General features: G+C 41.3%; 1 protein-coding gene across 7 annotated transcripts in view; it reads right to left on the bottom strand.

The window, feature by feature from the left end:
• Positions 1 to 23,776, bottom strand: part of STOX2 (storkhead box 2) — a 134,030-nt gene that overhangs the window by 36,178 nt on the left and 74,076 nt on the right. Inside the window, exon 1 of one of the 7 annotated variants that reach the window (XR_014515345.1) lies at positions 5,433 to 5,608. The exons of 5 other annotated variants lie outside the window; for them this stretch is intronic. The gene's annotated coding sequence lies outside the window, so the exon portion shown is untranslated. Of the gene's footprint in view, positions 1 to 5,432; positions 5,609 to 23,776 lie in introns of those variants that run through there. One more of the 7 variants, XM_083458102.1, reaches the window with a different exon arrangement.

The following is a 23,776-nucleotide window of genomic DNA, read 5'->3' as shown; positions in this document are numbered from 1 at the left end:
CCGTTCCAGTACTCCTGGGTTCGGCGCAGTGCGCAACCCGAAATTGCGCAACCCAAAGTATCTGTAACCCAAGGTATGACTATACCAGCTGCTCACCTCCCCTGGTTAGAATTCTCGACTTAAAGCCAGTAATCAGGATGTCTACCTCACCCATAAGAATTTGTTAGCTCTCCATCTTCCCCTGAATGAGTGTCTCCCCGCTTTAACTCATCTAATATGTCCTGTCATCACAAAAGGACAATTCTTTTCAATTCACTGTTTGCAGAGGTTAAGAATATTTGGATATAGAAATTAGATACAAAAGCTTCTATTATTGCAGACTATTCCATTCTTCCTAACAAGTTTAACAGGTAACAGCCCATTAAAATGCTTTTAAGTTGTTGTGTTTTGTTTTGTTTTTTACTTTTAAGTTTTTAAATCCTTAATCAAGTAACATGCTATGATGCCAACAGATTAGTAGTCAGTATTGGCAAACTATCTGCAGTATTAAAAGGAACATTGCTATGTGCATCCCTAAAAATAAGCAACAGAAGAGAGGCCAAAGAAAAGAAGAGATTTGATACTAAAATGTTTTACAAATAATACATGTTTTATATTGGCCACATAATAACCTGAGAAACTGACTTAGTATCTCAAGCTTCAAATTAGGCAGGATTCTTGGAGAAAACAAGTCAAAAGCATGCAAATGTCCACATCTGAGAATTACAACAAAAAAGGTAATATTTTTGCAGCTGAGGGGATTTGTATTCTGTATCAAAAAGGTATGTCTACCTAGAGAATGATAGTAAAACCCTCCACTGTGTTTCACCATTGTATCCAGTTGTCCAAGAAAAACTGCTGGTCCCCTACAAAAATATTGTGGAAGCACAGCCTTTGTATCATGCCCCCAACCCTAATTCTTAATTGCAATAGACCAAAATTTCCTTCTGCTTAGAAGTAGGTAGGTGGCTGGTCAATGTAAATTAGAAGATGACTGCAGTGGTATCTGAAAAAGCCACATTATTGAGCTAGGATAACCTTGGAAGTTTTTTGCCTTAGGCCAACTTGAGGACTTGGCAAATGGTGCAAAACAATCTGTATCAAAGCAGCCTCTTGAAAAGGGCCTAGCTGATCTAAATGCAGCAGCTCAGAAACTTTAGGAAATACTGGTCTCGTTTGCACAACACACTAAGCCATGGTTTGTTTAGTGATCAAACTGCAGTGCACATTATTTAGGATGTGGGGGAAAGCACAAAATGAAAACGGTTCAGACAGCACAGAAAAATTTGAGAAAATAAGTCGCTTTCAAGAAACAATGAAAAGGAAGCACAACATAATGAGTTTTGCATTGTTTTTTTGGTTTGTTTGCTCTTTTGCATTTGACTAACCTTTGCCCTGAATCAGCCCATGGCTGCACCTCAGTATTATTAATGATGCAGCACAGAGCAGCAATCCTAAATAAATTTACAGTGTGCTTTTTACTTAGTAGGATTTACCTAAACATGCATATGATTGTGCTGCAGGTCTCTGATTTAAAATGTGCCAGAATAAACCTGCCACAGATCTGCACCTGGAGCCCAAATTGGTGTGCTGATAAACCACTAGAGGGAGTATTCCTTGTGGCCAAAAACCTGCCAATAGAAATACATTACACAGCTGCTGTTCCTAGGAAGTATTTAATTATGTGCTGACTTGCAAGTTCTCACAGATTTTTGAGATGGGCAAAGAGCATAAAGAGCATATTTGCTTGCGCAAGAGTGTTTTCTAATGCTTGACAGTTCAAAACCCGGACTAGTTCAGGAAGGTTTTTCTAAAGAAAGCAGAGAAAGAGGCACCATAATGCAAGATATTCAAAATCAAAGCATATGGCATATTCACTTGATAGCACAAAGAATCAACACCCTTAAATACATATTTTTTAAGAAGATTTGTTTATCGGTGGAAATTTCTGAGAACCGCTTTCAGCTTCAAAGCTGGCCACTCTTCTGTGAAACACTTTTGACAGGTGAGTGTATCTTGTGAGGTCAGGCAGAATCGTGTCCACTTTTGGCAGGCGTCAACTCCACCCTGGAACTACCAAGCGGAGCCAATCTCGGTGAGGCTTGCATTCAGCATCAGTTTAAAAGCCCCACAGCCAATGAACAACCACAAGCATGCCTCACTCCTGGCCTAAACCAAAGGCAAAGGCATTTTAGTTTAATTAATGAAATGAAAATCTCTGCTCAATATTCAAGGTTGTTCTGAGTGGTAGTCAGAACACCACTTTTTGCATTTCTGTGGTTATATGTATATTGTTATAACAATCAGAGAAAAAAACTAGTATACAACCATCTTTCTGTGATAAAGAAATGTGGCCCTGTTACTGTTCTTCACTAGCATACTAAACACAAAGCCTGCTATTTAAAAATAGCTATGATACTGCTGTTACATGGACACACAAAAACGCATATCCAAGCTATTTCTTAAAAAAAGATAAAAAATCAAGCCTTACGTGTTAGAGCAGGGGGTTAGCAAACTTTTTCAGCAGGGGGCCAGTCCACTGTCCCTCAGACCTTGTGGTGGGCTGGACTATATTTTTTTTTTTGGGGGGGGGGGAGATGGACAAATTCCTATGCCCCACAACTAACCCAGAGATGCATTTTAAATAAAAGCACACATTCCACTCATATAAAAACACCAGGCAGGCCCCACAAATAACCCAGAGCTGCATTTTAAATAAAAGGGTACATTCTTCTCATGTAAAAACATGCTGATTCCCAGACTGTCCATGGGCCAGATTAGAAGGCGATTGGGCCGGATTTGGCCCCCAGGCTTTAGTTTACCTACCCATGTGTTAGAGGACCTTGGAATCCTGAAACATGCAGATGACAATCCCACACAACACTGCATGTGTGTAAACCTCAGTGACTGTCTGTAGGTTTTTAATCCCACAGGGAACACCAGATTAGGGCAGCCTACCCAGTTTAGCATCCTGACATTGAACAGCTAAAGTTGGTGTTTTCCAAATCACTCAAAAAAGAGAAAGAGGTAGCTGTGCTGGCCTGCAGCAGCAGCAGCAGCAGCAACAACAACAATCCATGTTAGGGCAATATCCAAATCAGAATTATTTTAAAAAGTTAACTTATGAAGAATTAGTGCCCGAATCTGCTTGTTTTCATGTTCTTTTTCTGTTGCTTTTATATCACATATATTAGATCAGAAGCCTGCAGGCAGAGATTCTGCTTTTTTCACATCTTTGCACAACACTTAAAATTTTAGCTGTTTCATAATGCATAATAGTAACCACAGCAGCAGCAGGCAGTTAAAAGTTGTATTTGTCATACTTTACTTTTAAAGTGCCTGAAGGTATTAAGACACTATGCAATAATAACCACAGGCTTGCAATCAAAATCAAGGGGGAAGTTGTGACATATTTATCGCTCCCAATGTCTAAAATAGACTTGGACTTCACAGTATCTACACCACATATGCCCACCCCAACCAGTGGGGGGACGACCAACAAATGCATTATATTTTCCACTCTTGTCTGTGCTGCACTCCCTTTTCCTGATCGTTCGCCACGCTTCCTGATAAGTCACACATTCCTTCTCCTAAATAAGGAAAAAAGAGGAACAACTCAGCTGCTTTCTTGCATCAATGTAGCCACATGCCAAATTATTTGTCAGGAAAGCGTAGCAAGGCATGAACTCCACTTCCAGAGACAGATGACAGTGTACTGCAGGAAGGAGGAGTTGTGTCAATATATTATTGTTTCTAAGCTGAACCAGCTAGACAGCATTGTCCCAGCAAGCACTCCCGTTGTGGGTAAACTGGAGTTGTCCCAACATTCATTCAGACTGCCAGCCAAAGTTACTGTTAAACCCCTAATTCTTGGCTCCAGTCCGCTAGGCTGTTTCCACAACCTTTACTGTGAGGAAGGCTGTTGTACTTGGATCGTGGGTACCTACAGTACAGTGCATCTTACCATCATCACAAAACACCAGAAATTCCTCCCTGGTACAATTTTGAATGTCCTGCCCATAGATCTATTTTTGCCCTAGCTGCTTCTTCTTTCACTACCTGGGAACATGCACGTATATAGGCTTAACAGAGGGCAAAATGCACTACCAAGCATGCCCAAAGTACAATGGCAAAGCTGCTGAAGTTACAGGTAGGTAGCCGTGTTGGTCTGCCGTAGTCGAGACAAAAAATAAAAAAAAATCCTTCCAGTAGCACCTTAGAGACCAACTAAGTTTGTTATTGGTATGAGCTTTCGTGTGCATGCGCACTTCTTCATATACACAAGTGTGCATGCACATGAAAGCTCATACCAATAACAAACTTAGTTGGTCTCTAAGGTGCTACTGGAAGGATTTTTTTTAATTTTTTGTTTCGAAAGCTGCTGAAGCTAGCGAGTGCCACATTAAAATGTTAAGCTGTGGAGTCAGATGGTTTTTGCTTGTTTTAAGTATCCTGTCATATATAAACAGCTTCTTTCTACTGCCCTTGATTTCTTGGAACTTGCTAGCCCTCCTTTGGCCTCACCGCCTGCACATATTAAAGCTACATACCCAAATGAGGGCAATATGTGGATTTCTATTAGCACATACAAATCTGATCGTTATGCAGCAAGTTGCTTTGATTTGGTTATGCAAGTGCTCAAGGTAGATGCCATGGGCAAACAGACATGCAAGGAAACAATGCCTTAATGTTATTTATCTCAAAGTATAAATGCAACTGCAATGGAAAGCAAGCAATTATTTCACCAAATCTTACTGGCTCACAACATATACATTATACAATTCTCTCCCCCCACCTTCTGCCAAAACGGGGACCATCTGATATTCAATCAAGTCTTAACTACTGTAGGCAAGTTTTTTTTACAAACACAGTATGACAGTATTTCCAATGCTTTTCAGCCTTTGAAACAATGATGATTAGTTTTAAAAATCATCACAAACAACCATTAGCATCCTACATCTTAAACATTTCTCCAAACTATCAAATTCCTAGAATTACACAGGTGGGTTTCTCACTGCACACTGGGATTACATATTCACAATTTTACATCTGTGTTAAATAACTGAACCACCCAAATCCTATCATTCAAATAGTGGCATAACTTGGGTCTCTTCTTCCAAAGGTGACCAGAAAGTAACTCCAAACTTTCTTCTCTCCCACATCAATCCCTTTTATCACGCTTTGCCAAAGGAGTTGTCAGCGCATCTTCAATTATGCCGGCACTACGTAGCTATGCTGAAAGCAGCTCATCCCAAACACTGCCAATCAATCTGCCCACAGATAAATCTTAAATTGCTCTCCTAAATTCCCACATCCCACTACATAAATATACATAGAAACCATATAAAGAGTACTGGGGGGGGGGGTTCAGTTCAAACGGGAATGAAAATAATCTACACTGCAGCCTTTCAAAAGATCCGAGTCCGTAATCCCAAAAGATTCAAAAGCATTACCTCACCGTCGCTTTGAGACAAACTGAGCATTCACTCCGGGTCCTACCCAGCATTCCCTGGTCCACACAAAGACAACAGAGGTGTGACCAATCACATTGTGGCTAGCAGGCGCTGTTTGAAAGCTCCCTCCCTACACTGCCCATTGACATGCTAGCTGGCAGCCTGCTGAACCTGTCGTCATGGCAACACATCCCAGCTGCTCTCCACTGAGGCTTGTTACATTACTCAGCCCCCTCCTCCCTTTTCACCACTCACTTTTGCTAATTAAAAATTTAGGCCTATGTTTTGCATGTCGGAAGGAAACAGAAACAAAACACACACTCTCGCTGCGAAAGAGCTAAAAACACACATTTAAAGCAAACAGAAAGTCTTGCGGCAGCCAATCAGTGGGCAGCTGTACAGACCTGGACAGATGGAACTTGTCACTAAAGCTCCTCTTTGTTTTTGTAGCAAACACGCGCAGACCTAAAGATACTCCACCCAGATTCAAACCTTGCAGACCTCCATGAAATACATTTGTTTTGCTCTCTCTCTCTCAAGATACCATTTCTGCTCAAAGAGATTGTGGAGAGTCCTCTATGTTAACACAGGACCAATAAAATCACAAATTGCCCACAGGATAATCAGGCATTGTGTGGGATAAGAACCTAGTTAAGCCGTCAATATAGTAAGTGAAGCAATGGGGTGGGAGAAAAAAGCAGATGGGACAAGGTGAAACTTCCAACATGCAGCTTTTCCAGTGGACTTCCCTTGTTGCACAACAAGCAAAAACAGAGATTAAAGATGCAACCACAGACACATTAACTTGGGAGTGAGTCTCAATGAACAAAATGGGACTTACTCCTGAGTAGATCGAGAATACATGCCGTTAGAAAGGATACAGGATACAACAGTGGAAGATCCTCAGATGTGAAAAAAGAGATCAAGGGTCTTTTCAAATAAAAAAGGGGGCAATAAACATTATTTTAAAAAGCATGTTCAGTGAGTTAAAATACACATCAATATGAGGAGGAAGTTCTGTGCACAGCAGATATCTCTGGCAGCAAACTGAGTTCATGGAAAGTCTTGCCTCATCTCAACTCCGTTCATGACTGAGGTGTCTTCTGTTTTAGCCCATCATTTATGGTTCCATCCTTTCACCTGTTTCTTTGTCATCTTAAAGTTCAACATGTGGTCAAACCACAGCCCAACAAGACAACAACAAGAACCTGCCAACAGCATTTGAATCAATCTGGCTAACCTGCTCCAAAAAACACCCACCCGCCCCCCTCACACATGAAAACAAATTTCACTACAGCCCATCAAAGACAACCAACCACACCCTAGGCCTACCCCAACCTCTCTCACTACCAAAGGAATACAAGCAAATAAGAAATCCCACATGCTGACAGAAAATCCCATGCGTACACTAAGTAGAACAGAAGCCCTGCCACCCAACCCACTCACCATTCCCCCCTCCACCTCTTTCTCCCTTTTCTTCCTAATGTAACACTAATGTCTCAACTAACAAAACTGATCTGTAGAAAATGTAACTTGAAAAAAGACACTGCACATACTTTTGTAAACCAAGAAATCTTTAATAAGAATATATTATTTTTTTTACTAAGTGATCAAACTACACAGTGACTACATTCACACAAAACATAGAAACTGCTAGACAATCCGACTAGAGGAAATAAGTGGGGCCTACAACAAAACATTAGTGTGGATTACTCATGACATCTTCCAGGATACTCCATTCCATCCCCCTTCCTCCTACCAATTCAGAATTATGTGGCTCAGTGTTTATTGGGCTATATTTTTAATCCAATTATGTATTTTGTGGTTTTATATTTCAATTTTATTCTGTGAACCGCCCTGAGACCTCCAGGTATAGGACAGTATATAAATTTAATAAATAATAATATTGGTGGGCTTGCCTCCTTCGGTTTTCTTCTACTTCAAACTTTGGGGCTCTCCCAAGCATGCGGATATGTCTCTCATTTTCTAGCGGCACCATTTGGCTACAATTCTGTTGACAGCATCTGAATTCAATATTGGAGGAAGTGATGACATCATCATCTGCTCAGGAGACTGTGAAAGTCCTCGCTTCCCACATCCCCTAGAGTCAAGGGGTGGCAAAACTTTTTTATTCATCGTCAACTGTTGGAGGTAGGAAGAGGCTTGTCAACTGAGGCACGGCTGATGTGTACAAATGGACATGGACAGGTGTTTTTAAAATAGGGTAAATTGGGGGGATCCACAAAAACTGTTTGGCATCACAAAATTGCATCATGGGACCCACTGGAGTGGTCAGTAAGAAAAATAAAAATGGACAAAACTGGACAATACATTCCAGTGGGGTATCTAAGGGAGCAGGGAGTACAAACATCAAAACGATTTCAAAGGTGTGTTCTTTTTTAATTGAATGTGGAAAAAAGGTGAGGGAAGCTTTGGCATTACGGTACCATGGCAAAGAACCCAGAGGAATAGTAAAAAAGAAGAAGTTTTATTTGTTATTATTTTAAATGACACTTTGGGTAGGGGGATTTGAGTTTCACACAAAAACCTCTTGCAGGGCTGAATGTGGCCAATGGTGTAGAGATTAGCCCCCCCTGCCCTAGACATTGTGAAATCTATTTTTATGTAAACATTTAATTGGGCTCCTTTGGTATACAAATACAGTGGTACTTTGGTTAGTTTATGAACAACTTGGATTAAGAACGCTGCAAACCCAGAAGTAGGTGTTTTGGTCTGTGAACTTTGCCTTGGAAGCAGAACATGTTGAGTGTGTTCCATTTGTAAATTGAGTCCCCCACTGCTATGGGAAAGCACACCTTGGTTTAAGAACTGACTTCTGGAATGGATTAAGTTTGTAAACCAAGGTACCACTGTAAGCTTTAGTAATGTTTTTGACCAGGACAAAATAAATGAAGCAATTTTGGCAAAATCTTTGAATCTCCATCTTCCTGTCCACTCCCAGCTTCTGACAGCTTAAGTGATAGCCTAACTATGAAGAAGCCTTTTTGCCATGCAGCCTAGGTAAAATATGGAAGAAAGGTATTGAATCTCTGAAAACAGATTGTAACATAATAATTTTCCAGTCAGAAATGACTGGAAATAACAAATCATAAATATGACCTAACCAAAGCTTGGGAACATCCTCAAATGTACATGTCAAAATTGTGTCTCATTTGCAGGTAAGTATAATGAATTGAGTATGGTTGATACCTCATGAAGTTCACATTTTTAAAAATTATTTATGGGAAACTAAGGATTTTTCAGTCCCCAAAAATAATGAGGTAATGTCTGAACTTCACCTGTGAAGGTGAGCGGGGGGGGGGGGGAGATACCTGCATGTATCATCCCTGAGTTGCTGTCAAATGCTATAAATCTGGTTAATATTTCAGTAGTGTTGAATCTCTCATATAAGCAATCATATTTGTGTGTGTGTGTGTGTGTGTGTGTGTGCGTGTGTGCGCGCGCGCACGTGTGCGCATGCTGGGAGTTATTTATCAACTTAAAAGACATGTTTTTTTAAAAAAAGGTTGTCATGTGAACAGTATCTCAAATGAAATATTTGTTTAAGTCAAAGGTCATTTAACAGTCAATCAGAGTGTTTATTTTGCGATACTCATGTTGATTTTTCATCAGAGCACAAGCCAAAAGCAGAACATGTAAACAAAAGGCCTGTTTATTGAAACCATTAAAACTACATGTAAGAGACATTGTGATGAGTGCTCATTCATAGTAAGAAGACTACTTCGTGCTGCAGACTGTGTATATCATCAAGACTATAGCACAAATCTCCACAGTGGGGAAAACTTCCCACAGCAGTATCCAAGTAATGAACATCTGGCCAAAGAATGAAATGTGGGACACCCAAGTGATGAACAGCAACATGAATCATTTTTGAGGGAATGTAGCTGTTTAGAAGCAACTAATGAAGAATAGCGGAGTATTGCAGAACTTAGCAAAATTCACAAGCATACGATAGCAGACACATCAAACACAAGCTTAGAACACTATGGGAACAGTATTGCCATCCCTGGTGAACGTGGTAAAGCTGATGAGGTGACATGGAGAAATATGCTTTACCTCCCTCTCATGACTCTAAAACCTGTGAATAGCCAATGAAGCCGAATGTGTACTGATCTGTAGTTAAATTGAGCTGTAGTTTGCTAGTTTGTGGCCCCACAGTTTGCGTCACGCTTTGTCCAACTGGCCCAACCTTTTTTGACACATCCTTTTCTAGAGCTTCGTATACAGATTCTGACTCTGTGGGAGATACTCAAATGCTTGTTCCTCAATATGTGGGATACACATATTTAAAACTTGATGCCACTCCTGTTAAGTTTTGCTACAGTTTCAATTACATGTATCTTCTGTAGGGTGATGTTGCCTTCTTTTGACTTCGCACAGCACCCTTGCAGGTTATGATCATCTTTCCCTATCCCCTTTTTCTCTAGGTCATGCATAATTTTAAACACTTCTATCCTGTCACCTCTTGTCTTTTGTCTCAGCTAACAAGTTCCACATGCTGCAACTTTTCCCTAGAGGAGATGCTCCATTCTCTTGATCATTACGGTCACAGTTTACTGAACCTCTTCCAACTGTACAATATCCTTTTTGAGGTAAGGCAACCAGAACTGTACACAGCATTCCAAAAACAGTTGTGCCATAGATCTGTATAACAGCATTATGATAACATCAGTTGTATTTTCAATTCCTTTCCTATTGACCCCTAGCATGGATTTCACACTTTTACACTCTCAACAACTTCAATGAGGTATCCACTATGACCCCAAGGTCTCATTCCTGGTCAGTCACAGGCAGTTCAGACCCAATGAACATATATGTGAAATTGAGACTTTCTTACCCTAATATTTATCACTTTACACTTGTTTACATTGAACTTCATTTGCCATTTTACGGCTCATTTACTCAATCTGGAGTCAATCCTGCAACTATCATGTCATTTTGTGTGATACACTGTTTTTTGATGCATTTATCCCCAAACCAGGTTCAATCCAAACTGACAAAAAGAACAATCTAGCTATGTACAGAGCTTTACTCGCTACAGTTGAGTGCCTATTTATAAAAGTGTGATACGGAAATAGCCATGGTTAATTTTTTAATAAGGACTAAAGAATTCATGGGTTGTCGTTAATAGTCTGCAATATTCCTAAAATGGGAAAGCAACCCAAAGAGCATAATTTAGTGACTGTAGTGTCCAAAATAAATCCTTTGAAGAACTTACAGAACTGGCAATTCTTGGAAATAGGCAAGTGGGCTTACATGCGTTGCTTTACCTATCCCATTTCCCATTGCTGAGAGCTAACTAGGTCTATATTATGCGGAAGAACATTTGCAGCTTAAAGGTTATGTTCAAAAGGAGATTTCTAATTTATGTTTTTGGGACGTAACAGCATATTCACACCAACATTTTATGTGGCCTCTTATAAATGATTTGGGGGTATTAAGTGAGTCTTAGGGATGTTCTACCATATAAATTTATCACACCTTGGAAAATTTCCAGAAGTGGATGGAACCAGGTCATAATCTCAACACGCCTGAGTATCCACAAGGTTGGGGGAAATGATGCCACTATCCATCAAAGACGTAACTGGGTCGTGCAAAGCTGCCTTCAGTTAATTAAACTAAACACAGAAAGGAGAGGGGAGCTAAACGTGCAGTATTTCTCTTTCAGCCCCATTCAGAACTTTAATTTTTAGCATTAGGCTAAGCTTTTGTCCAGATTTTTCACCTTAATTTTCAACTTAAGCCAGTCACTACACGAGTTCAGAGTGAAATCTGAAGTCTTTATCAGACTGTAAAGATATAAAGCTTTTCTGTGTGTCTCTATTGTCTTCACCCAAGATGAAATAGCAGGCTACAGCATGCACTGAAAAGTCAGTTGAGGATCCATGCCAAATATTTTCAGGAACTAGCACAAGCAACTGAAGAAATGAAATTCACACCACTCTCCCCAGATGAAATCTAAGCTTGTGTACTGGTGCCTGTGGTAAATCAATTAACACTACTTGGCTCACCTTCCACACTCATTTATGAATTCAGTTTAATCTTTATGCCATACACACATGTGCATGATAATATGGAGGATAAGATCACTACTAAATCCCCTTGCGCAGACAGAATTTGGGGGTGGGGGTGAGGGGAAACAATGATACTGCTGCACTGGTGGGTGTGAGCTGGCAGAACTAAAAAATGCTGAGATGGATGGAGTAGGTGGATGGTCAGGGAGAACCAAGGCTAGTCAGAACCCTCTGCTTGCTCAGAGGTTGCTTCTGCTCCCAATGGTGGCATGGTGTTATTATCTATCAAATAAGCAGTGCCATTTTTCTAGAAAAAGAGGTGCTGGAACTCACCATGAACACCTCTTAGAATGGCAATGGCACCCACTTGAGAGAGGTGCCAGAACTGAGCTCCTGTGAGTTCCCCCTGGAAAGAAGCCCTGCAAATAAGTGGCGTAAGGAAAAGCATGCCCAATGGACTCAGTCCAGAGATCCAGATGACTTTCCCCCAGTCACAGTAGAAAACTTCTGGCTACAGTGAAGCACAGCACCAAGAACCGAGAAGACCCAGAAAGGGAACTGAACTTATTCATATCACAGAACAACTGTACTCTACTCACTTGTCAAAATAATTAATCAGTACATAAGAAAGGACCCTGTGCCTAGACTTTATTTCACCCAGGTCAAAGACCCAATTTGGCACACACCCACCCCTGCACATTTGCGTACACACACAGACTGGGAGCCTCAATGGCGCCCCTCTGGAGGCTTCATGCGGCTAGCCCCACCTCCCACATAGCTATGGCTCTGCCAGGATCCATGATGAAGTAGCAAAAATAGCCAAAGCCAGCAATGAAGTTGAGAAAGAAGATGCATTACTCTTATGGCTTCAACTCTCATCACAATGGTACTGTCTGCAGCTGGTGCGAGTTGCAGAGCAAAATGTCTGTAGGGCACTGAGTTGAGGAAGGTTACGTTACATATATGCTGCTTCAGGATGCCAGTTTTTTTTTTAAACAAACAAAACTCTGGGACTTTCAAGTTTAATGCTGCAACTAGGGCTCCAGGGGCAAAGAAGGCAGCAGAAGCAAGAAGAACAAGGGGATCACTCCTGAAGAACCTTCCCTTCCTCTTTCTTAAGCAGTCTAAAATAAGCACAGCATCCAAATACCCGGGCAACGAAGCATCTTCCCTTCCAAATGCAACATGGAGCAAAAATATACTGTCATAACAAACTTCCTTTACTCAACAGGTAAGTGCAGTACAGTGGTACCCCTGGTTACGAACTTAATTCGTTCCGGAGGTCCGTTCTTAAGCTGAAACCGTTCTTATCCTGAGGTGCGCTTTTGCTAATGGGGCCTCCGGCGCGCGGTTTCAGTTCGCATCCTGGGGCAAAGTTCGAAGCAAGGAGCAGCTACTTCCGGGTTAGCGGAGCTCGTAACCTGAAGCGTTCGTAACCAAAGGTACCGCTGTATTTGATCCAAACAGAACACAGTGAACACACAGATTTCTACCCAAATTGAAATAGGGTGCACTATAGAGAGAAGGAAGGATAGGCTCTAGCCAAGGAGAAGAACAGAGATGGAGACAGCTTCTAAGAGAGTAGTGTGAAAGAGAAGGAAGAGCTGGAGTTTTGAGTCTGGCAATGGTCATTGTGGGACTTAGGAGGCCTGAGAAAAGCCAGGAGCTGAAATCAAGGTGTGTGGGGAAGAGCTTGTGACTAATGAGGCAGCCTTCAAGAAAGTTATACAGCCAAAAGTCAGCAGAATTGCTGAGAACCTTGAGCAACACTGATGGTTGGACCAGAGTGAAGACTGTAGCGTAAGTCCTGAGAGAAACTCAAGAGATTCAAGGGAGAAGAGGCCACAGACCTGGTTGAAGACTGCAAATCCTCAGCACCTAGTTGAGTGTTACCTAGGGAGGAGTGGTATGGGAAAATTGGCTTTAGGTGACAGGAACCCTAAACCGTATTTGCTATATTATTTAAAGTGATTGCAACCATATAGTGTAAATACATTTATTTAAAGCAACAGTAATAAAGAATAGTGTGCATGTTACCCTAAACAAACATCAGCATTTGTCTATATTAATAACCATTGTAAATAAAATAAAATAAAATTTACTTTGCTTTTTCTTTAATATTTGAGTTCCTGTGTTGTTTTGTCCAATGCTTATCCATAGTTACTGGCGCGTACACTGAGAGAAAATTAGTAGTATTGAGATATTTAGTAGCATTGGTAATAAAAGGTTAGAAAATGTAAGTAATGCAGCAGAACCATCTTTTCCAAGACAACCCTCATCATAAGTCTGGCAAAACAGGAACTATACTTGATGATCTGATAAAGTTGAAAGTATTTACTTGGACTTTGTTATTTTAACTCATGTGCAACTACCTATTCTATGTGCCTATTTTATAGTTTTGTTTTTCAACTTTAAATTTGTATTTTGTTATAATTGTTCTTTCCGTTTTATAACATTAAAACATGAATTAATAATAAAACTTTGCAAATAAATAAAGGAAGGAAGGAAGGAAGAAAAGAAAAGAAAAGAAAAGAAAAGAAAAGAAAAGAAAAGAAAAGAAAAGAAAATAGGTAATAGCTAAGGAAAAAAACTAATGTGCAAGATGCCGCTCGATAACAAACAAATAAGTAATGGAGGGGCTCTCCCAGATAAGGTCAGATACTAAAGTACCACCACATGGCAACTAATAAACATTGTAAAACATTATATGCCAGTGGTAAATCCCTGGGAATCCTTAGTTCTACAGAACCTTTATCATCAGGTTTTTTGCAATGAAAGAAATAGTTAAGGCAGACATACTTACCCTGAGACAACCTTCCCACCGCTACTGATTATCTTCAAGGGAATCTTGGGTGTGTTCTAGTGAAAACACTAATGTAATGATGGGCAATGGAGAGGCTCAACAATAACTTGCATGAACATCCTATAATTGTACCCCGGAATCCTCAGTAATACATGGGAGCCAAAATGGAAAGTGCTCTTTAAATATGGAAAAGTTGACAACTACCATAATATGCTACTACATATCAGGTATGAATATTTAGCGTACACCCACAGAACAATACCCAAAGTCATAAAGCACATGTTCCAAGGAAAACTGCTAGGACCAAATTCATTTTAGCTCTGTTAAGAACTGAGGCATCAAGACATCTATCAAGACAACAGATGAAATACAGACTGAGACTTGCAGTCGCAGAAATGCAGGTTTGGATCATATACATTTTTCCAGCAAGTGGCAACCAAGTCGAGCTTAGTTTTCCTGTTGGAGGTTGTTTATTGGATGATTCAAAAAGTGAAGATGATTAATGAGAAAAACAACAACATATGCTATATGACTCAGAACTCAGATGATTGGGGGACATGCCATAGCAAGGGCACATTAGGACGCAGAAATGGAAAATATCGTCTGGCCACTGTCACTGTAGCATTCTTCATGTTTGGTCCTCCGTGGTGTGTGTTAGAAAGGAATCAAGTGTCCAAAAGATGTCCAATTTCATCTCATATGGTTTGCATTGAACATCTGCCAGTGTTTTAGCCCCCTACTGATACACAATACATTTATTAAAGTTTACGGGGAAAGATTTTTAAAGTTTCCTTCTTGAATTAACAGCATGAAGATGGTAATGGCAAAAACAGACAAATCAGCTTCTGTGGAGAAGGTGTGTGTTTTTCAAATCATGTTTCTGAAAACAATCACAGTCTTACTAAATGGCATCATATGTTTAGGATGTGTGCCACTGAGCAGAACTGATTAATGTCTACAAAAAGGAAATTAAAATAGTGAGAAAATTCCCACATACATCCTGCTTTTTAGAGAAAGCATGTTCTCCTTCATGGAGAGCACGTGTTGTGGTGGGGGCCGCCACGACACTCCAAAGTTGGGGGCGGTCTAATTGTTCGTTGGCCACTGATGCGATTGGGGCTTCCCTTGTTGTTGGGAAGAAGTTAATGTTGCCATTTGTTGATTGACAGTCAGAAATGCTAAAACTCCTTGCACAAGGCTAGGGCTTCCTCTTTTTGACCGTGCATCGGATTGCCCGTCCCCCCCCTAGGGTTGTTCGCTTTGACCTTGCTATGCCTGTCATGGGGTCGTCTGCTCTTGGGGCAGGGGCCTGGTAGGAATTTTGTCCATCTGGCTGATTGGCTGGGGCCATTTGGTTTTTCCCTACTGCATAGCAAATCGTACCAACTTTTAAGGTTGCGGTTAGGCATTGGTTTATGGTTTGGCTGGTTGAGGGGAAGTGGTTGAGTGCCTGCCCTTGGTAGGTTGAGTGCCTGCCCCTCTAATGCTGCTGCTGCAAGCGATTCCGTTAAAGGAATTGGGGGCTAACTATTGCTTGTCCATTCTGTCAAGGGGGCTCGGGCCATAGCAATGAGCTCCTGGTTGCATTTGGGGTGAGGGCAGGTTCCCTGCTCCGCGTAACCCCCAAGTGTATTCCCCTATTCTGACTTTCGCATCGTGCAGAATGTCAGTCTGTCCCCCATGGTGGGGGCAGATAGTCGCAACCAATGCCTAAGCAACCACTTACAAATTTGTATTTCAATAAAGTTGTGGCCAAAATTATGCCAAAAATCTTAAACAAAAAATTCTGTGTGATATGTGAGTTATTGGGGTGGCCCTGGGGACCTCGACACGCAATACAAATATATCTTTAACTGTACATTTGTTTTAAAATCCTTTGCTTTAGACAGACCCTGTGACTAGTGTAAATTCCTGGCTGCATTTAAAGATGTAACATAAGTCTTATTGGTTTTAACAAAGCCATGATATTGTCTACAGGGTTAACTGAGACATGTGCAATTTCCATAGTAACCTCCTTGATTGTTTATTTGCCATTCATTTTTTATGATGCCCTTGAGTGCTGGCAATTCTTTTTCTCTTTTAATAGCACTCAATTATTGCACTTCATCACACCTGGCTAGGAGGTGAATGTAAAATGTATCAGCACTGCTTGGCATTTCGACAAACCTACATGAAACAGATTATGCCCGAAAAGATCTTGCATTCCCATTCTAGCACAGCCATAGCAGCCCAGACAGTTGTGCAATAGAAAAGTAGTTTTATTTTGTTTCTTTGTTGTAATAGATTTTATACAATTATAATAGATAATAATGTTCCCTTTTATTTGTTTTATTAGAGTCTTCCAGTTCATATAGAATAATAGGTGCTTGCATTCAGGTGCAATAACAAATCACTACATGCACCATTTGGAAAAACCAAAAAACCAAAACTCCTTTCCTCAGGTTTGGTGAAGATGTAACATTTCTGATTTCCTAACTATGGCTAGGAGATTAATTGCATGCTTCAACTCACATGCTCCCACCCACTATCTTCATGCTTCTTGATGAAACCTCCTATGCTTTCCCTTTTTGGAGCTAACCATGGTGCAGAGTGAAATCTTCAATAATGCTAATGTAACTATGGTTAGTTTTTGCAAACAGAATTAAAAGCAGGTTTGCAAACTCTGCTTAATTCAAACTCCCACATGCATTCCACATATGCTACCAGGAGTTTGATCCTGTACAGGCATAACATTTCTGACCTCCTAACTATGGTTTGAAAAGTAGGGTTGTGTTCTCAGCTTGCGCTTTCTCTCTTTCTCCCTTCTACTGCCTATGCAGATTTGTAACTTGTCTATACCATTAACACTGACCTAGACATAATGCTGCTACACAAGGTAAGGAACACACTAGATCTCAGATGGCAGGCTTCTGGGGTCTGGATACCACACAGTGTACAGTAGGGAATATATGGGAGAATATCATTTAAGGAAAGCAACCACAATAACATTAAGTGACCTATCAGAGCTTGGAATTTTTAGTTAGTTTGTTCTAATGGGTTTTTATTATTGCTGTTCAGTTTAAGTTAACGCTACTCTTTTCCATTTCTGTTCCTGGTCACCAGATCTGCTTTCCAGGTGACACACAACTAATCTCATCATCTACTTTATTTAAATGGCTGCTGACAACGAAACTTCTCATTTTGCCTTACTGCAACTGATTTTCCTCCACAATGCTTTTGCTGCACCTCACCTTTCATAGAATCAAAGAAATGTTTGAAGGGATCCCAAGGGTTATCTATTCCAAGCCCCTGCAATGCAGGAACCTCAACTAAAAATCCATGCCAGATGGCCATCCAGCCTCTGCTTTAAAACCTACAAGGAAGGTGAGCGCCCCGCCTTTGCTGGGAGTATCTTCCACTGTCAAACAGTTCTTACCATTGGAAAGTTCTTCCTGATGTTTCGTCAGAATCTCCTTTCTTATACTGTAACTTGAATCCACTGATCTAGCCTCCAGAGCAGGAGGAAACAACCAGTTGGATTGGCAGTTGTATTGTTTTATTTTGTACAGCATAACAACTGGTTTTTAGATGAGTTATACATTAGAAACAAGATTCACAAATCAGGTTTTGTAATTAACTACACTCCAGAGCTAGAAAAAGTAGCAAAATGGTGAGAGAGGAAGCTGCCTTATACTATACTGTACAAAAGCATCTCAAGTTGCTTAGTATTGACTGGCAGTAATGTCATCCAAATGCCAGTTTCAGACAGCAGTACTTCCTAACCCTACCAGTGTCGACTGTATCTTTCAACAATGCCTTTATGAAGTTTTCCACCCAGTATTAGATCCAGTACAGTGGTACCTTGGTTTACAAACACAATCCGTTCTGGAGGTCCAGTTGTAAACCGAAGCAGGTTGTAACCCAAAGCGTGCTTTCGCCAATGGGCCTCCCCCAAAAATGGGTTGTAATCCAAAAAAAGGGACACACACTTCCGGGTTTGACGTGGCTGTAATCCAAAATGGTTGCAGACCAAGGTTCCACTGTATACCTATTTGATGCAATTCACCACAAAAACGGAAAAACAAATACAAACAAATTTCTTAATATTGAGCCTAATACTAAATTCAAATGGTTGATCTGGCACAGAGGCAGTGTTGACATTGTATTTATTGGCAGCAGTCCCTCCCCATCCCAGTTTAAAGTAAATCCTTATGATAACAGAACAAGGGCACTGGATCCCACCTCAAGTATCCCAGACCACTGAATTCCCTCAAACATATTCTTCTTTTAAAAAAAAAGAACCATAATTAAAAGTGTGTGTTTTTAACAAAACACACAAAAGGAGATTAATAATCCAACACTCCTTGAAGGTAGATCTGTTTAGGAGAATGACTTAGAAGGGAAGGCACAATTGTATAAATAAACACAAAAACGTTTATGATGATATAAATTATATTCTGTAAAAATTACGTTAAATTATATATATTTCCTTAAACTCCCAACATAGAAATGATACATGTATAAGAAATTGACTCATTTATGAGAATGACTACTTCTGAGGTTTTGATAATCTGCCCCCCCCCCAAAGGCAACACATACAACTGGAAAATTTACATAGTTTACCCTGAAAATTATTTTTGAGAACAAGGCCAGTAGCATATAGATAACTTATCCAATCCAAAGTCTGTTTCGGGGGACAACTTCAATCCTAAAAAAAGCTCAACAACTTACAACTTTGGCTGGCCCTCACGGCCCTTCACTTCATCAAATTTTTGAAAAAAGTTTGGACACCACTGACTTATCCTATGCAGGCACGTCCAACTCCCCAGAAACTGCGATCTACTCCCACTATAAAAATACTGGCAGTGACCTACCCATTGGCAGTGAAGGGAGGATGGGACAGAGTTGTTGAGGGGTTTTTTTGGGGGGGGGGGGCACCAGCGTTGCTGAGCTTCTTAGTTTCCTTTAAATCACTCACCAACAGCTAACACCAAACGAGTGCCAAACTGACATGATGGAGCAAGAGGGCAGGGGGAAAAGACATCCGTTCCCATTTTTTAAAAGTCATTTTTTTAAAGATAAGGATCTCACAATTGACCATGATCGGCAACAAACACCAAGGGATCTACCTGTCGATTGCAGTTGAACGGCTGGACATGTCTGCTATAGTATGTTGATCCAGCTATTCTTCCCAGTGTTGTGAAGCTCCCCCTTCAGACTATACGGGGAGCCTGGGCTGCATGTCAGGGTCACCAACAGCTAACGCCAAATGAGTGCCAAATTGACGCGGTGGAGCAAGAGGGCAGGGGGCAGAGGTCGAACGGCTGGACATGTATGCTATAGTATGTTGATCCAGGTATTCTTCCCAGTGTTGTGAAGCTCCCTCATCCCATTTCTTCCCTTCAGACTATACGGGGAGCGTGAGCTGTATGTCAGGGTCACCATGCAACCATGGAACTACATCACCTCTGACCAGACTAATCAGGCCTTGAGAGCACCAGTATTCCCTAGCAGCCCACATACATGGAAACCTTATTCTTGCAAAAATTAATGTACTATTGTGAAAAGTGAAAGAACTCTAGATTTTTGCTTAGCACCCTATTTCTATTCAAACTACTGCATTCAAAACTGGGGGGAAATCAGGTTTTTTAGACGTCAGCTCTACAGAGGATTGGGCAAGGGATGGGGAAAGGACTGTCAAAACTGACAAGAAACACTGTCAAAATTTTAAGTGCTTGGGCAACTATCTGACCAGGGTTTCCCCCGCCCCCAGCCAACTGTATGGAAATGATAATGGAATAAAACCAAACCATCACACACACAACAAAAACTCAGGCCCACAGAACCTTTCCTCATTATATTAAATATTACTTATTTGACGTTGAAGACCAAGTGGACAAAATTATTGCTTTTACATTCCAAAGCAATAGCAGATAATTAGTTGTTCTTATAAAACAAAATCCCATTCACTAAGAAGTTCCATTTTGGATACAAAAACACAATTCTGCATCATACATATATAAAATTCTGTTGCCATGCTACTAATAACTAACCTCCTTCCCTTTTCTTTCATAAGTAATCCTTCAAGTGTGGAAACCACTCTGTGTAAAATTGCAGGGATTCAAGTTAGGACGTCTGTAACCCTTAGCAGCCACTGAAGCTGCAAACGTGACACCAATGGCAAGTCCAAAATAAGCTGTGTATTGACCAGTAACTGCTACTGTTTGTTTCCCTTTCAGTGGCAAAGGAAAAATACATTAGGATGACTGAAAAGGGTAGATGCAGTATCTCTACTGACCTGAATAACAATCCATTAGAAGTTGACATGGCAGCACAAAACAACACTGAGAGACACAGACACAGACACACACACACACACACACACACACACAATAGACAGACACCATCACTTCTGCAGCAAGGGAGCCAGCAGATAACACTGCTTCTGTAAGTTATGCCAGCCATCTCTGTTCCATCTTGTAGCCAGTGATTAATCACTCTACAGCAGAGCAACTCATGCAATGCAGACCATGGAAAGGGGGGGGGGCGGGGGACGACACCGTGGGAATTTTACGCCTGGTTAGGAAATCTTTTCATCTACCTGAGAAACTGAAAGTGGTGCAACCAATGAAGTGGAAATACAAGACAGTAGTTTTGATGACTGGATGTGTGTGATGGCATCCCAAGATCTGCAACAAAAGATAATTGTTCTGTTTATTTAAACAAATTTATAGAGATAAGGGAACTTTTTACATTATCAGTAACTAAGTAATTGCCTGAACGCACACTCTGGGCCCTAGCCACTGACACCATGAAATACTAATGAGCCCATTTTACAGCTTGGAAGGCTGATAAATAGTTATGGGGTCCAATGAGCCACAGATGTAAAAGCATGACTCTAGCGTCACATTTGACATGTTGAACACTAGAACGCAACAGACTGTGTCTAAGGCTCTATAAAAATAATTTTTAGATACTAGTCACATTTATTCTAGATGACGCATTTTTTGGTCCCAGTTCCTTACCACTGGAAGAATGCATTTAGACAATAGCTAATGACATGGCAACTACTTAAAAACTTACTAGGTGGAATGGAAATCCCCTGTAGCCTTCGGTCATGTGAAAAGGCCAACTTTATTTTAGGCCCTTGCAATAAACAGGAGGATTCACCAGATTCTACAGGAAATACTTTGCCATCATGACAATTGATTGACCAGTATCTGCCTTACACTGGTGCAACTTTTTCAGCTACAAGTGCAATACTGGCAACATATCACAAGCCATCACTCCTTTACACGCAGGCAACCCCGAATTTGCACTGGGGTTGTATACTTGATCATCGCATGCATCGGTGGAGTGAATAAGCCCACCCTCTTCCAGGTCCAAAAACCACCTCTGCATGCATGGTCACGCATGCTTAGAATACGTGCAAAATGTTTGTTGCCTGTATATCTTGGTTGCAAATAAGCATAATGGTTTGCATATTGCCTTTTGAAAAGATAAGCCAAAACTGCATCCTACATTCTAATTCTGATTCTCTGGTGCTGTTGCTTACCGTATTTTTCGCTCTATAAGACGCACTTTTCCCCTCCTAAAAAGTAAGGGGAAACGTGTGTGCGTCTTATGGAGCGAATGCAGGCTGCGAGGCTAAGCCAGAAGCCAGAACAGAACGCTGTTCCAGCTTCTGGCTTAGCCGTGCGAACCCTCCGCAGGGCAGCGGGGAGCCTTCATCCCGCTGCCCTGCAGAGGCTTCGTGAGGCTCTCTCTGGCTTTTGCGGGAGGTAGGGGAAGGGACAGAGTGCGCGGCTCCGTTCCTTCCCCCAACTCCCAGAAAACCCCCAGAGCCGCGCTCCCTTTAAAGAGCGTGTGGCTCTTGCGGGAGGTGGGGGGGGGAAGCTGGGTGCTTGCTTTCACTGAAGCCAGGAGGGCAAGAGGGATCGGTGCGCACCGATTCCGCTTGCTCTCCTGGCTTCAGGGATAGCCCCGCAAAGCCTCCAGAGCAAAGAGGGAGGAGTGCTCCCTCTTCGTTCAGGAGGCTTTGCATTGCTTTCTTATTTCATGTTTTCCTCCCCTAAAAACAAGGTGCGTCTTATGGTCCGGTGCGTCTAATAGAGCGAAAAATACGGTATGTAGCTAGAACAGCCACGCACAAGCGGGACATACCATCATTCTCAAACCAATGAGGTAATGGGAAATGAGGACAGAGAAAAAGAGATACAAAGGTATCCTCCTTGTTCACTTGATCTCTTGCCTGCACCTTGCTCACTCACTTTGGGCAGCCTCCTGTTTGAGCAGGGAGAACTTTGAAGCTTCCTCCCAATCACATACAGCAACCACACTCATTTCAAGTTATTACCATTTTTCACAACTGTGACACCTGTGGCCACTGTCAGAAACAGATTCCTGGGCTAGATGGACCAGAAAGGCTCTTCTTATATTCTTATCCTTATGGGGGCAGTGTGATGTAGTGGTTAGTGTGTTGGACTAGGACCTGGAAGGCCAGAGTTCAAATCCCCACTCAGCCACGAAAGCTCAGGGGATGACCTTGGGCCAGTTGCAATTTCTCAATCTAACCTACCTTACAGGGTTTCTGGGACAATAAAACAAGGGAGGGGGAGGGTACAGAGGAGGCTACTGTGAGTTCCTCCAAGTCAACGAATACAAATGCTACACACACAGGAAGCTTTAGGCCAGGCTTCCTCAACCTCGGCCCTCCAGACATTTTTGGCCTACAACTCCCATGATCCCTAGCTAGCAGGACCAGTGGTCAGGGATGATGGGAATTGTAGTCTTAAAACATCTGGAGGGCCGAGGTTGAAGAAGCCTGCTTTAGGCTCTCCCAGCACAAGAGGTGTTGATAAATGCCTGTTTGTGTCCCACGTTGCCTTGAGAGTATGTATGTCATGCTGCAAACTCAGGGTTTTCACCTCCCCACTAAAAACAAATGGTTGCACAGTTGTGCTTGTAACGACATAGAAAGAAGACTTGTTTAAAGAAAGGATTCCAACAATGGAGAATATACATGATAAACGCCAAGATTATGGAAAGCAAGATTTCTGTCCAAACTAGTTGAAGGAAAAGTCTGTACCTGTTTTGTGTGATACAAACTTGCATGTAACAAAACTGAAAGTGAAGCACTAAACGGAACAGATCACTAAGTATGCATTACAATGTGCAATATCTTGCACAACTATCAGCAGCAAATTGTACAAAAACAGTACAGTATTAGATTATTTTCTGCTGTGCCTTTAAAGGTAAAATCATCAGAACCACAAAGGGGGGGTGGGGAGAGAAAATGAGAATTCCTGCAATTAAGAGCTGACAGTTCTGCACGCCTAATACAGAAAAGCCATCTGCGTGGCATATCTCATTACAACACTAACTTCCAAAAATGTAGAGCAATTTAAACCTCTAAGCCACTGAGCTTTAGCAGGAGACAAGCATATGTGATTAGAAGTATACTTTTTTTCACCATAATACCTTTTAAAAAAACACTTTGGGCACAGAACTTCCTAACAACACAAACA

This window comes from Podarcis tiliguerta (genome assembly GCF_965153285.1).
Source record: "Podarcis tiliguerta genome assembly, chromosome: 9".
In the NCBI taxonomy this organism is placed as follows: Eukaryota; Metazoa; Chordata; class Lepidosauria; order Squamata; family Lacertidae; genus Podarcis; species Podarcis tiliguerta.
Note: the sequence above shows the minus strand (reverse complement) of the source record. Positions and strands in the feature narration are given on the sequence as shown.